Source organism: Rhinoderma darwinii, chromosome 2 (assembly GCF_050947455.1).
Source record: "Rhinoderma darwinii isolate aRhiDar2 chromosome 2, aRhiDar2.hap1, whole genome shotgun sequence".
Classification (NCBI taxonomy): domain Eukaryota; kingdom Metazoa; phylum Chordata; class Amphibia; order Anura; family Rhinodermatidae; genus Rhinoderma; species Rhinoderma darwinii.
The window spans coordinates 292025263-292041815 of NC_134688.1; positions in this window are offsets into that span (position 1 = coordinate 292025263).

Consider the following 16553-nt stretch of genomic DNA (forward strand, 5'->3'; position numbering starts at 1 on the left):
ATAATGATGAGGGAGCTGCCCTTCAAACGTCACAATGACATCATATGGTCTTCCAGTATCTTTATAAACAGGCACTTCCAGAGAGGTACTATGGCGTGTCTGGTTTCCATTACTGTTCTCAACTCCTTTCCTTTAAAAATATGGATACCAAATTCTGGATCTGGGTTTAGTGAGATGCACACTTTAGAACGTCATTATACATGCATTTAAAGTGAGCAAGACTTAAAATCCCTTAGTTATTTAAATTTTCGATAAAATAAATAACTTCCATTTTACACATTTAACATTGAAGCTACACCCCACATCCCAACTAGGGCTGGGAAGATACACACTTTTTTTTTTAGAATTCTACTACAATATCTTAAACCAAATACATTCTCAAATAAATAAAATTAAAATTACATTTTACTGCACATATTGAAAGCACAGCATGAGGCCAGTGCAAGTACCCTCTACAAATATGGAGTGTACCCCCTGGATACATGCACCACAGGTCGGGTCCGAGGGCTCTACTACACAATATTCCACACTCAAAAATAATTATTTATTCAATAATAATACACAACTTTCTTCATAATTCATATTTTGTAAAAAATAAAACAAAAAACAAATCAGTGACTAAGCTCAGTGCTAAAACTTTAGTTAATTCTTTGACCACTGATATATAGTTTCTGCAGAATCATTTTTAGAATAACATATCTTATAATTTTTGTTGCTATACATTTGTGTATACATTTGAATGTTTTTGTAGACTGCAAATTAAAGATAAATTACAGAAAAAATAAAGTATATACTAACCAGTCCTAGCTGTTAATTTCCTGGATCGTTCACCTAAAATATTGTTCACTCAAATCCCCAAACCACCTGTTCAGTTGTCAATCCAGTTTCGGTACCTCGAGGGAAGCGAACCTGTTCTAATAGCTATGTGCGCAGGTAACAGACAGACTTTATATACTCATCAACTAAAAGGAATGCAGTGTAGTCAGATGACTATATTGTGAGCCTATAGTTATCAAGAAATGTGACATCCCTTGAGGCAGCTGCCACCATGTTAATACTATTTGTAGAAAACTTACATTCCAATGTTATTCCCAATTCCAATCTCTCTTTAGGTAGGGGAAAAATAATATTAATCTAGAGCAAAAAACCCCCTTGAGGAAGAGGACAATTTTTCCACAGTAGTTACAGTCAGGGACAGTATATGTCTTTCATCCATACCTTACAACCACCCCAGATTCAGTTATGGATTCTGGGCGGTGTCCTGCTGTTCCGGGCAACTGATGCTATGCCCCTATGCTATGTATCTATGTGCTCCTGACCTTCAGTCCACTGCTCCAGCATTCACTATGTGAAGCGGACATGAGCCGCTCAGCATAGACAGGTTTGATGCAGTGACATCATCGTGCCTGTCTGCACTGAGCCACTCATAGTACAGAGCATAGGAGCAGAGGGATCTCCTCCACTCATCATGGGAACAGGGCTAGGTAAGAATTTATTTTATTATTATTTATTAGGCATTAAGGGGCATTATATTGTATGGGGGTGCTAAGGGGGCATTATATTGTATGGGGCAGCTAAGTGGGCATTATACTGTATGGGGCAGCTAAGGGGCATTATACTGTATGGGGCAGCTATGGGGCATCATACAGCATGGTGCAGCTATGGGGCATCATAGTGTATGGGGGCATCTGTGTAGGCGTTATACTGTATGGGGCAGCAGTGGGACATTATACTGTATGGGGCAGTTATGGGGCCATTATGCTGTATGGGGGCAGCTACACACACACACACACACACACACACACACACCACCAACTGCCTGTTCTAATTTAGTTTTCATGTAACCTCTGAAGGGAAAGCATTGTGAGAGAGGTGGTCTTTAAAATAAGGAGAGCCACATGGCCAGGAGAGAGGCATCCTATGTTTCCACTGGCGAGCACAAAGAGTCCCACACTGGGAGACACAGACAGGAGGCAAAGGGAAAATCCTGCAGACCCACCAGTCCTTTTAGAGGGAGGAGGAAGTACAGTAGCCCTGGAGAAGCAGCAACTCTGCAGATTATCCAAAGTTCGCTCAAAGTACACTGGTCGGCCACCAAGGTGGGACTTGCCTCTTACCCCATTTAAGTCTAGAAATCTAAACACTGGCCCAAGCTGGATCCTGTGTAATGCCTGATTTGCTGCAATAAGGAGTAACCAGCCACTTAAAATCTTATCACAAGGTTAAATGACCCTAGAAAGGATTCCCGCCAGGGAGACCAGGAGATGCCATGAAGTGGCTGCCCATTGCCCTCTTACCTCAGAGCTCATTTCACGGGAGTTCTGTCTTGAGAAAAGTCAATCTATCACTATCCCACATTTATATATTTTATAAATCTTCATTAAAAAAAAAGGCCCCATCAAAAGTCCGGAAAAATTAGATACCCACTTGGAATATTTTTTAGATAGGAACCCTAAATTTGGGCTGCGTACTATCCGAGGCTGGAAGCAGTAGCCTAAATTTCCAGCCCGGCAAAACGGTGTGTCCACTACATGGGCCCCAGGAGAAACCAGGTACTCATCGGTGGGACCCGGACCCTGATTCCCTACCTGAATGCGCCAATTGAAATCCTGGTGGCTGCCGTTGATCGTGGCTGTCACGGACACTGGGTTTGTGGACCCACTAGGACGCTCCGCCGTAGCGGGGAGGCAGCTGACCAGGTCACAGTCTATGTGAAAGCAAGATAGCTGACAAGAATGCTTAGGTACCTGAAATAGTCTGGACGGTGACTGTGGCTTCAGCACAAATGGAGGCAGGTGTGGAAAGTGGCGCCAGACGTGGCGGGCAGTATCCGATGAGCAGATGGCACTTGACGTGGCAGATGGCACTTGACGTGGCAGATGACACTTGAACACGGGTAGGCACAGGAACAATGCGGAATACAGGAACGGTAACAGGGCACGGGTAACAGCTGGAACGGGAGACACTAAGGGACCATTTGCGAGACAGACAGGGAAAGACTAACAAAGACGAACAACATCCTCAGGCAAGGATCAGAAGGGCTGGGACATTCTTATAGGGCAGGAAATCATGTGGGTTAATGAACATTGTTTTCATGTGCGTGCGCTGGCCCTTTAAGAGCGGGCGCGAGCGTGCGCGCGCACCCTACGGGACCCGGCCGGACGGAGCGGAAGTGAGCGCTGACATCTCCTAGGAGGGAGACGGAGGCCAGCGCTCACAGATCCATGGCTGCGGGCGTCGGGAGGTGAGTGAACCCGACGTCCCGCGGCAATGGGCGCTACAGTGGCCTACTTCGCCCCCAGAAGCCAGAACCTACATTTTTCTTCTTCAGTCCGCAGATTGCTAGCACCTGGCACAGCCTTTATTCATCTCTACACTAGAGGCCAACCCTCCCCATGTTACCTCCACAAGATCCAGGCCCTGACAGTGTTTGTTCCCCCAATATAAGAGGAGGAAAAGAAGGAACATATCCTCACTGGGGGTGACGGAGACCCACAGAAGAAGGTAGACTGGTGATCCCTTTACCTTCCTAGCATACCCTATAGCCCACCCCTAACATATTTACTAGTGGGTTAAAAACAATCATCTCCCCTATTACAACAAGAAGCACAGCTCCAGTTTGTTCTGCTACTAGCATCTTAAAGAGGAAGTTCCCTAAACTTTCCTGGCTGGTATACTGGTGGTAACAGTCCACTGCTGCTTATCAATGCATTAAAGAGACTTGCTACAAGAAACCCAGCTCCATGTGGGGTACCATAAATCCTACCCATTAGCGTGAGGCAAAGAAGATTGAATTGTCATCAACCCAAGGGGAAACACTTTAACTTTCCTGGACCAGTTAAATTGTACCATCAGTCAGGGAAGCTCTCAATTTTTCTATTTAAACCTTCTTTGACTTCCAAGCACATACCTCCATGGAACAATAATCATCTCCTATATTCTACAATTTCTCTTCAAATAACCTTTTTAAGAGAATTAAGAGAACAAACTGCTTTCAAAAGACTAAATAAACTAATATTAAACAGTTATATCTCCCAGCAAGCTACATTAGAATTAGGTCATCATGGGGAAACCTTCCAAATTATTGAGTGACGAACATGGCAAAAATAGTAAAATACTAAAAAAAGGACAAGAAATACTGTAGCTAAACAAAACAAAAAACTGACTTTTGAAGAAACACAAAGCTTAAATACAAGAACTGATCTCAAGAATGAGTCAGACAGGGAAATGGAAGATGCGACAAATCAGGAATCTACTGAGCCGATATTAAAGCACTCCCCATAACGCATTGTATCAGAAGCATGTTCAAAGAATTTACTCAGACAGTCAAAGAAAAAATCTTAGAAAGGCTTAACGACGTTAAACAAGCATTTACTACAATTTAAAAGCTAGAGGATACCTGTTGTCACGAAGGGTCTGTGGACCCACTAAGCCGTACCGTCTTGGCGGTAAGGCATCTGGCCAACAGGGCGCAGGTGAAAGTCTATAGTTTGTATAGGTACCTGTGGCAGCTCAGACAGCAGCAGGGCAGGCTCGGCTGGGACTAGGCAGCAGGTAGACCTCAGGCGAGGTGAAGCAGGTCAGACGTGGAATACAGCACGACACGACTTTGGCACAGCACAGTGCTTGACCAGGATGGTATGAAGTACAAGGAACAGGAACAGGTATAGGAACAGGAAACAGGAACTGGAACAGGTACAGGAACAGGAAACAGGAAACACATTAGGAGTCCATCACATAGACAAACTAGGAAACATCAACAACGCTCAGGCATAGAAGCTCAACCCCTCTTATAGTGCAGGGTACTCACGGGTCAAAGTTCATCAAGAAGTCCGGTACGCGCGCTGCCCCTTTAAGATCCCTACAGGATCCGGCTGAGCTGAGTGGAAGCGAGTGCTGGCGTCTCCTGAGGAGGAGGCTGGGGCCAGCACTTGCCGACATGTGGCTGCGGCTGTCAGGAGGGGATTGGAGCTGACAGCCCGCAGTCACGGACATTACACCTGTACACAAGTCATCACACATTCTGAGAAAGTCACCAACATTTTAATCAACAAACAAAAAGCACTTTATTTACAAAGGCTCCACATTGATGACCTTAAAAACAGGTTTCAGAAAACTAACTCATGAAAGAGGTATCCCTGAGTCTGTTGCAGATAATGAGTGTAACACCCTCTGGACTACTTCATAGGTGAGAGTAGCAGCTGGCAGCAGATAACGTACCACAGGCATGTAGCTGGTAGCAGTATACCGGCAGGCAACAGGTAGCTGGAATACTGGATACAGGCTGGTGCCAGCTTACTGGATACAGGCAGGAACCTGATGACTGGATATCTACAGGAACCGGATTACTGGATAAGGACAGGAACCGGATTAATAGACACAGGCTGATACCAGATTACTGGATACAGGAGGAACCGGATTACTGTATACAGGCAGGAACAGATTACTGGATACAGACAAGAACCAGATTATTGGACACAGGCAGGAACTGGATTACTGGTAACAGACGCAAGATACAGAAAACAATAGGAGAACCTTTGCAGTATAACACAAGGTTTGTCCAACATTGCTCAAGCACTGGGGCAGAGGGCAGGCTCACTTATAAAGTCCTGGGTGTGCAGGGATAGGCTGGGGACACTTTTACTGATGCGCGCTGGCCCTTTAAAACACAGCAAGAGTGCGCATGCACCCTCCGGGCACAGAGCAGGAGAAGAGGCATGGAGCAGAGCATGCTGGCGTCCCCTAGAAAGGAGAGGGAGATGCCAACAAGCACGAACACACCGATAGTCCACTGCCAACGGCGCTACAAAGAGATTCCAAATATTTTCAGGCAAATATTTAACAAACTTCTGAAATATAAATGCAAAAAACGATGTAGGCCTTGAAAGAGCCCACAGAGTCTTTAAACCAAGATCAGTAGGTCCAGATAAACCTAGAGACATTTTGTGCTGCTAGCAAAGCCTCAAAGTGAAAAAGAAATAATACATAAGCGAGATATGCTAAGGCCTCATGCATGCGTCCATTGTGTTTTTGGGGTCTGCAAAAGCATGGATCCGTTGTCAGTATTTGCGGAGCATTTGTCTGTGAAAAGCATTCCGCAGTCCACCCATCCATCATCAGTATTCATGGACCCCCCAAAAATTGCAGAAAGTTGGAAGTGATGTCACTAGTAGTCCCACCCAGAGGCGTAGCTAGGTTCTCCAGCACCCGGGGCAAAGATTCAGTTTGGCGCCCCCCCAACCTCTTTCCCGACATCTCCTTCCCCCTCGCCGTGTTTGTTTTCTCTACCAATCAATGACGTGTCATTTCTTTTCCACATTTCTTTTTATGTAACTCGAGCATTGAAACATTTGTAAATTTTACAAGCAATATAGTTCTATACACAACACCAGAACCAAGCTCACTACATATATAGAGCCCCAGAACCAAGCTCATTACATATATACAGCATCACCACAAATACAGCTCAATTTAGTGCAACCCCTGCCGTATAGGTTTGTACTGCGTAAAACTAGAGCTCCCAGCATGGCCCGAACGATGGTAATGGGAGAGGCTGTTTCACAAAAAATAATTCATATCATAATCATCTTGCTGCAGATCATACAGTGACTACAGTACTGATTAGAGGCAGAATAAACATATACATTAAGTGACTCACCGGTGACGTCTCAGATTCTAGTTCTTTTTCGACATCCGGTCCAGATCTCTATGATGACTTCTCCCGCTCACATCCCATTTCTGCAGTTTGCCGCTCAGATGTCTTCAGCTTCTCACTTTTCCAACATTTCTACACCTATAAATAAAGATAAAGTTATCATTATACCACACACTACGCCCCTAAATATAATAGCACCATACACTGCACCTATAATTATAATAGCACCATACACCATGTCCCACACACACACCATGCCCCCTGCAGATAGAGCCCCCTGTAGATAGTGCCCCCATATAGCCCACCCCTGTATATAGTGTCCCACAAATAGCTCCCCCTATAATGCTCTACAGAGGAGCCCACCCCTGTATATAGTGTCCCACAAATAGCTCCTCCTATAGTGCTCTAGAGAGAGCCCACCCCTGTATATAGTGTCCCACAAATAGCTCCCCCTATAGTGCTCCACAGATAGCCCACCCCTGTGTATAGCCCCCTGTAGATATAGCCCACCCCTGTAGATATAGCCCACCCAGTAGATATAGCCCACCCCTGTATATAGTGCTCCACATATAGTCCACCCCTGTATATAGTGCTCCACATATAGTCCACCCCTGTATATAGTGCTCCACATATAGTCCATGCCTGTATATAGTGCTCCACATATAGTCCACCCCTGTATATAGCCCCCCTGTAGATATAGCCCACCCCTGTATATGGTGCTCCACAGATAGCTCACCCCTGTATATAGTGCTCCACATATAGTCCACCCCTGTATATAGCCCCCCTGTAGATATAGCCCACCCCTGTATATAGTGCTCCATAGATAGCCCAGCCCTGTATATAGCCCCCCTGTAGATATAGCCCACCCCTGTATATAGCTCCCCAGTAGATATAGTCCACCCCTTTATATGGTGCTCCATAGATAGCCCACCCCAGTATATAGCCCCCCTGTAGATAAAGCACCCCCGTAGATAAAGCCCCCCATGTAGATAAAGCCACCCCTGTGGATAAAGCTCCCCCGTAGATAAAGCCCCCCTTGTAGATAAAGCCCCCTGTAGATAAAGCCCCCCGTAGATAAAGCCCCCCGTAGATAAAGCCCCCGTAGATAAAGCCCCCTGTAGATAAAGCCCCCCGTAGATAAAGCCCCCCGTAGATAAAGCCCCCCCCGTAGATAAAGCCCCCCATGTAGATAATTCAACACACTTTTTATTACAATAAAATAAACTATTTAAACTCACCTTAATCCCGCTCCCACTCCGGCCGGCAGCAATGGAGACCTGCTCTCTTCTGCGCAGGTCTCCTGGGGGTTGAACAAAGCGTCTTTGAAAGGCGCCGATTGGCTGGGCAGGATGACTTTCCCTGTCACTCAGCGCCTTTCATCGACGGAAGCGCGATAACGCTTCTCTGGTACAAAAGAGCTGAATAGCCGGGAACGGAACGTATCCGGCTATTCATTGCTTCTAATTGTACCTGTGTCCTATAGACACAGGTACAATTATAGTGCAGGAGGGGGTGGCGCTGGCGCCCCCCTCTAAGTTGCGCCCGGGGCACATGCCCCGCCTGCCCCCCTAGCTACGCCCCTGGTCCCACCCCCTAAAGCCTCATGCACACGACCGTGTGCGCCGGCCGAGTCCCGTCAGTGATCGGAGGAAAGATAGAACATATCCTATCTTTCCTCGGATCGGAGATTCGGATCATTTTTCACTGACCCGATTCACCCGCTAAAGTCAATGGGTCCATGAAGACTATCGGGTGCCACTCGGATGCCGTCAAAAACGGCCCGAGTGGCACAACAGTCGTGAGCATGAGGCGTAAGTAGGTCACATGATCGCTCTGGCGCTAATTTCTCTTGCATTTTTGCTTTGTTGAGAGCTATGTCTGATTCGTCTGCTGATCTAGCTTTGGTTTCTGGGGATTCCTTTACTGCAAAGATGTACTGCGATCCTGTGGATGATGTTCTCCAGTCGTGACTCCTCTCTAGGCAATTTGGACAGCAAGCACCAATGCTGGAAGAAGAACCGAAGAGGAGAAGGAGGTTTTGAGTTCACCTAATTGTCACCCAACAACCTAGGAAGGTCCTTTCCATCTAAACTGACCTGCGGTAGCACCCGGACAAGTTCCACAGCTACTGCTGTCTGTCCATCTCCACCTTTGACTATCTGCTGTTGGACCTGTGTCCCAGACTCATCTTCCAGTACACCAACATGCGACGGTGCATCACTCCTCAGATAATATAACCATAGTTGTCCCCTTTGTCTATTGCCGCCATGTCGCATTGGTACAGATAGTATGCAGTAACTGTAGTTGTCCCTTTACCTATTGCCGCCATGTCTCCCTGGCACAGATAGTATAACCGTAGTTGTCCCCTTTGCCTATTGCTGCCATGTCTTTCTGGCACAGATAGTATAACCGTAGTTGTACCCTTTGCCTATTGCCGCCATGTCTCCCTGGCACAGAAAGTATAATTGTAGATGTCCCCTTTGCCTATTGGCACTTCTCCCTGACACAGATAGCATAATCGTAGTTGTCCCCTTTGCCTATTGCTACCATGTTAACCTGGTACTTCTAGCACTACAGACATTTTTTTATTATATATTTTTTTCCTTCTACAGATTGCTGGAAATTGTGACCTCATTTGCATTTCCACCATTTTGCGGATCATCCGACTGACCTGCGAAGTGATCTGGCAGTGACTTAGAGCGACGGTGATGCCGCAACCCAAGGCAGAAGACTGTCTTCGGATTACTGAGGGCTTTTATGACTATGCACAGTTTCCCAACTGTGTTAGTGTGCTGGATGGAAAACACAATCGTGTTAAGAAGCCGCTCACTCAGAGTCCCTATACTTCAATTCTAAGCAGTATTTCTCTGTGGTGCAGTTGGCCTTGGCTGACAGCGACTACCAGTTTATAATTGTTGGTATAGGGGCCTATGGGAGTTCTGCTGATGTGGGCATCTTCAGCGCTTCCAGAATGGGTGAACGGCTTCAGTCCAACCAGCTCGCCCTTCCAAAACCAAGACATCTGCTGGGATCTTCTCTCCCCACCCCACCATTTGTCATCATGGCTGTTGAAGATTTTGAACTTTACCTTCACCTGATGTGTCCATTCCCCAAGCGTTGTTTGGCTGACCGGAGGTGCATTTTTGACTACCGTCTCACTCGTGCGAGACGGTATGTTGAGTGCACCTTTGGCATTCTCAGCAGCAAGTGGTGGCAGGGGCCGATTATGGGTACCATGGGCCCTGGGCACTTTTTCAAGTCTGGGCCCCCCTCAAACTCTGAAGACAGATTTCTGAAGACACTATACCATATATTTGCAGATTTCAGTTTAGGCGGCCACAGATCTGGCACGGTTTTGAATTTGCTGTAAAAGCAGAATGAGCCATACAGAAGAGAGAAAGCAGAATACTGAGACACTAAAGAGGTCAGGAGCTTTAAATTGTTAGTGGTTTCCGGGAAAAAACAAACCTCTGCTGTGCGTAAATATAAAGAACCAGTCTCTGTTGTATAAACCCCCCATTTTTTGTTTTTTTCATTTTCACTCGCCGCCTTCCTAGAACCATAACTTTTTTATTTTTACGTCATTGGAGTAATGTGTGAAGGATTATTTTTTTGCGGGAGGAGTTGTAGTTTTTATTGGCACCACTTAAAGTACCATATAATGGTTGAATTGGAAAAAACTGAGATTCTTCGATGGTTTTTTGGGTTTAGGTTTTACTGTATATATTTAACATCTACTTTTACCTTAAGATAAGGTGATAAGGTAAATATATACAGCCCCAGAACCAAGCTGAGTACATAAATACAACACCAGAACCAAGCTCAGTATATAAATACAACACCAGAACCAAGCTCAATACATATATACAGCACCAGAACCAAGCTCACTATATATATACAGCACCAGAACCAAGCTTAGTACATATATACAGTACTAGAACCAACCTCAATACATATATACAGCACCAGAACAAAACTCAGTACATATATACAGCCCCAAAAACAAGCTCAGTATATAAATACAACACCAGAACCAAGCTCAGTACAAAAATACAACACCAGAACCAAGCTCAATACATATATACAGCCCTAGAACCAAGCTCAGTACATAAACACAGCACCAGAACCAAGCTCAGTATATAAATACAGCACCAGAACAAAGCAAGTACATATATACAACTCCAGAACAAAGCTCAGTACATATATACAGCATCAACTCAAATACAGCTCTGCACAGAGATCATTTGCAAATTTAGTTTAACCCCTGCCATATAATTTTGTACGACATAAATCGACAGCACCCAGTATAGCCAAAATAATGGTTAGGATATGCTGGGAGTTGTTTTTCACAAGAAAAACGATACACCCATCATCTCACTGCAGTGACTACAGTACTGATCAGTCACAGGGAGAAGAAACATTTACATTGAGTGACTCACAGGTGACACCTCAGATTAATTTTCGTTCTTTTTATCTTTTCTTCTCCATCCGGTCCGGACTTCTATGATGACTTCTCCCGGCCACAGCCCATTTCTGCAGAGTTTGCCACTCGGATGTCTTCGGCTCCTTACTTTTCCAACATTTCTGCACCCATAAAAAAAGCTAAAATTCTCATGGTGCCACACTCTATGCCACTGAATATAATAGTATCATACACTGTGCCCATGAATATAATAGTACAATATACTGTGCCCCTCAATATAATAGTACCATACACTGTGCCCGATTATAAAAGTACTATACACTGTGCTCCTGAATAAAATAGTACTTATACACTGTGCTCCTGAATATAATAGTACTATACACTGTGCTCCTGAATATAATAGTACTATACACTGTGCTCCTGAATATAATAGTACTATACACTGTAATCCTGAATATAATAGTACTATACACTGTGCTCCTGAATATAATAGTATCACACACTGTGCTCCTGAATATAATAGTATCACACACTGCGCCCCTGAATACAATAGTACTATACACCGTGCCCCTGAATATAATAGCACCATACTCTGTCCCCATGAATTAAGTAAAACACCACACACAATCACAATGCCCCCTGTAGATAGCGCCAGTCACAATACCCCCTATAGATAGCACCAGTCACAATGCCCCCTGTAGATAGCGCCAGTCATAATGCCCTCTGTAGATGCCAGTCACAATGCCCCTTGTAGATAGTGCCAGTCATATTTCCTTCTGTAGATAATGCCAGTCACAATGCCCTACATAGATAGAGCCAGTCACAATGCCCTCTGTAGATAGCGCCAGTCACAATGCCCCCTGTAGATAGTGCCAGTCCCAATGCCCCCTGTAGATAATGCCAGTCACAATGCCCCCTGTAGATAAAGCCAGTCACAATGCCCTTTGTAGATAATGCCAGTCGCAATGCCCCCTGTAGATATTGCCCAGTGTAGATATTGGCCAGTGTAGTTAGCGCCCCGAACGCTGCCCACAGAAAAAAAAATAAAAAATTAACACTTCTCATCTTTCTCCGTTCCCGCGCATTCCTCCAGCGACATAGCACTGGCCAGTAACCAGGCAGCGCCAGCCGGGGTAAACGCCGGAGTGGAAATGATTATCGTGCTGACCGCATCATTGTTAAAGCACCGAATGGCGAGGCGGGAACTGATGGTTACCGCCTCGCCAGCACAATAGTAATCAATTGTATCCGCATCCTAAGGACGCGGATACAATTGGGTGGAAGGTCCCGCTTCACCCCGGGTTTTCTGAACCGGCTATAATTTTAACAACCGGTTTGGGAGAACCACGGCAAACTGGGCCCCCTTAAAGCCTCGGGGCCCGGGCACTTGCCCAGATTGCCCTCATTATAATCCGCCTCTGCAGTCAACTCTGCAGCTGAGTCTGGATAATGGTTATCCAAGCCAGTGTCATCCTCCACAATGTTTGCCAGATTCATGATGCTGCATTGGACAGTGAGCTGCAGCAGTGGATACTGACATCAACTATCCCTCTAGAACAGAACCAGTATAGAAGATCTGGAGCATGAGGATTGGCTATCTGGGAAATCTATGCTAATAATTTTCTATCACCTATGGGAGCGGTCCCATGGCAGATGGATGCTATCCGCTAGAAACTCTGGTACTGGGCTGTTGCCTTTCAAGTTTAGTTTAGTTTAGTTTGTTTAGTTTAGTTAGTTTAGAGACTCGCAAGAGAATGAGGACTCTTGATGTAGGTTGTGAGCTTAAAGGGGTTTTTCCATCAGGGACATTTATGACATATCCACAGGATATTTTTAGATACAGCTGCTCTGTATTGTCTATAGAGAGCAGCTGTATCAATTGCTAAATCCTGTACCCGTCAGGTTCGCGGGACTAAAAGGGTTAAGTGATACGCAGAATCCATTTGTTATCCATCTCATCTAAATTCATAATTTATAGACAAAGATCAGCAGCAGTGGACAAATTGGGTGGGTGCACACCTCTTGGGTCGCAGTCCAATGACCCTTCAACAGAGGCGTAGCTAGGGGTTTAGCATAGGGGAAAGCAAAACATATCTGAGTGGACCCCAACCCAGTGGGCCCCCCTAACAGATGTTTACAACTGAAGAGGCACATTTTAATTATATACCAGCCATCATCCCTGTATATAACCCCATCATCTATGTATATAATCCCCATCATCCCTGAATATACCAGCCATCATCCCTGTATAGAACCCCCATCATCCCTGTATATAAACCCTATCAGCTCTGTATATACCAGCCTGGCTAGTATATACAGGTAAGATGGGGGTTAAAAAAACAGGGATGATGGCTGGTATATACAGGAATGGTGGCTGGTATGCACAGGGATGATAGGGGTTAATGCAGGGATGATGGCTGGATTACCCATAATACCTGTATATAACAACCATAATCCCTGTATATAACAACCATAATCACTGTATATAGCAACAATCATTCCTGTATATAAACCCCATCATCCCTGTATATACCAGCCAGGCTACTCCTGCCGTATAGGTTTGTACGGCGTAAAACTACTGCTCCCAGCATGACCCGAACAATGGTAATGATATGCTGGGACTTACTGTTTCACAAAAAAAATCTTACCACCCATCATCTCGCTGCAGATCATACAGTGACTACAGTACTGATTAGAGTCAGATGAAACATTTACATTAAATAACTCACAGGTGACGTCTTTTCAGATTTTAGTTGTTGTTTTTCTCTTCTCTTCCCAATCCGGTCTTGACCTCTATGATGACTTCTCCCGGCCACAGCCCAATTCTGCATTTTGCCACTCAGATTTCTTCAGCTTCTCACATTTACATTTCTGCACCTATAAATAAAGATAAAATTCTCATGGTGCCAACGCTATGCACTTAAATATAATAGCCCCATACACTGCACCTCTAATTATAATAAAACCATACACAGTGTATTGTTGTTATTATAATCAGGGACACAGTGTATGGTTTTATTATAATCAGAAACACAGTGTATGGTTCTATTATATTTAGGGACACAGTGTATGGTGCTATTATAATCGGGGACACAGTGTATCACGGTCACAGGGTATGTGGACCCACTAGGCCGCTCCGCCTTAGCAGGGAGGCAGCTGACCAGGGCACAGTCTACACCAGGGGTCTCAAACTCGGCCGGGTAAGTGGGCCGCATATAGAAAAAATGGGAAGTTGACGGGCCGCATTACTTTCAAATTTGATACAATACAAAATTATTGTTAATGTAGTGACCGGGGGGTAGGTAAACGGACAAGTGAGCCCTAATCTACCCGCCACTCTGTCCCTGCCTACTTGCAACGACCCGCCCTAGGCGACGGGGTACAACTGGGCGGCGGTCCCTGCACTCAGTAAGTGCACGACAAACATACAAGGGAATACAAGCAAGGGAAAGGGGCAGTTGCCCACGGCAACACCGTGAGCAACCAGAGTGGTGAACGAGCCGAGTCAAGCCAGGAGTGTGCGAGGTACCAAACGAAGAGCAGAAGAGTAGTCAGTAAGCCAGGGTCTGTATGGAGCAGGAACAAAATAGAAGGAGCTGTAGCTGGGCCAGGAAACCACACGAAAAAGAATAACAAGCAAGGAGGAACAGGAAATGCAGGTATAAATAGACAGAGGGCGGGAGCTAGCTGAGTCTGGCCAGGCTGCGATAGGCTCTCCCACTCCTAAGCCTGCCAGCCTGAGTGGGATGTAGATTCAGGTGCTGACTGATTAATTAAGGTAGTTAACCCCGAAGCTGTGCCTGGCAGATCCTTTACAGTACCCCCCCTTTTATGAGGGGCCACCGGACCCTTTCTAAGTGGACCTGGCTTACTGGGGAAACGCAGGTGGAACCTCCTGACCAATACCCCAGCGTGAACATCCCGGGCGGGTACCCAAGTCCTCTCCTCGGGCCCGTAACCTCTCCAATGGACCAGGTACTGGAGGGAGCCTTGGACCATCTTGCTGTCCACAATCCTGGCCACCTCGAATTCCACCCCCTCAGGGGTGAGGACGGGAACGGGAGGTCTCCTCGAGGGAGCCAAGGACGGGGAGCAGCGTTTAAGGAGGGAGGCATGAAACACGTTTTGTATACGAAAAGATGGGGGTAACTCCAGCCGGAAGGAGACAGGATTGAGGACCTCAATGACCTTATACGGCCCAATAAACCGGGGAGCAAACTTCTTGGACGGAACCTTGAGACGCAAGTTCCTAGACGACAACCACACCAGATCCCCGACCATAAACAGGGGGTTAGCAGAACGTTTTCTATCAGCCTGAGTTTTTTGTACGCTCTGGGACGCCTCTAGGTTCTTCTGAACCTGGGCCCAAACTGTGCACAGTTCCCGATGAACGACCTCTACCTCGGGATTGTTGGAACTACCAGGTGAAACGGAGGAGAACCGTGGATTAAACCCAAAATTACAGAAAAAGGGAGAGACCCCTGACGAGTTACTGACCCGGTTATTAAGGGAAAATTCGGCGAGGGGAATGAATGAGACCCAATCATATTGACAGTCAGAGACAAAACACCTTAAGTATTGTTCTAGAGATTGATTAGTCCTCTCCGTTTGACCATTGGTTTCAGGATGGAAGGCAGAGGAGAAGGACAGATCAATCCCCAACTTCATACAGAAGGCTCTCCAAAACAATGAAACAAATTGTACCCCTCTGTCCGAAACAATATTGACAGGGACCCCATGGAGACGCAGGATGTGTTTGACAAACAAGGTAGCCAACGTCTTGGCGTTGGGTAGTTTCTTGAGGGGCACAAAGTGGCACATCTTACTGAAGCGGTCTACCACCACCCACACCACCGACTTGCCTTGGGATGGAGGCAAATCGGTGATAAAATCCATGGAGATATGTGTCCAAGGTCTCTGGGGAATGGGCAACGAACGCAGTAAGCCCGCTGGTCGGGACCTGGGAGTCTTGGACCTAGCACAAACCTCACAAGCGGCGACGTAGGCCTTAACGTCTTTAGGCAACCCAGGCCACCAATAATTTCTGGTAATGAGGTGTTTGGTACCCAGGATGCCTGGATGACCAGATAGTGCGGAGTCATGATTTTCCCTAAGTACCCTTAGCAGGAATTGCAGGGGAACAAACAGCTTGTTCTCAGGAAGGTTCCCGGGAGCTGAACCTTGATCAGCAGCAATTTCAGAGACTAAATCAGAATCGATCGAGGAAATGATTATACCTGGAGGCAAAATACAAGCAGGATCTTCCTCCGAAGGAGGGCTTGCCATGAAGCTACGCGACAGTGCATCAGCCTTAATATTTTTAGACCCAGCCCTATAGGTAACCAAAAAATTGAATCTGGTAAAAAATAACGCCCATCGAGCTTGTCTCGGGTTTAGCCTCCAGGCAGATTCTAGGAAAACCAGATTCTTGTGGTCGGTAAGGACCGTTACCTGGTGTCTAGCCCCCTCCAGGAA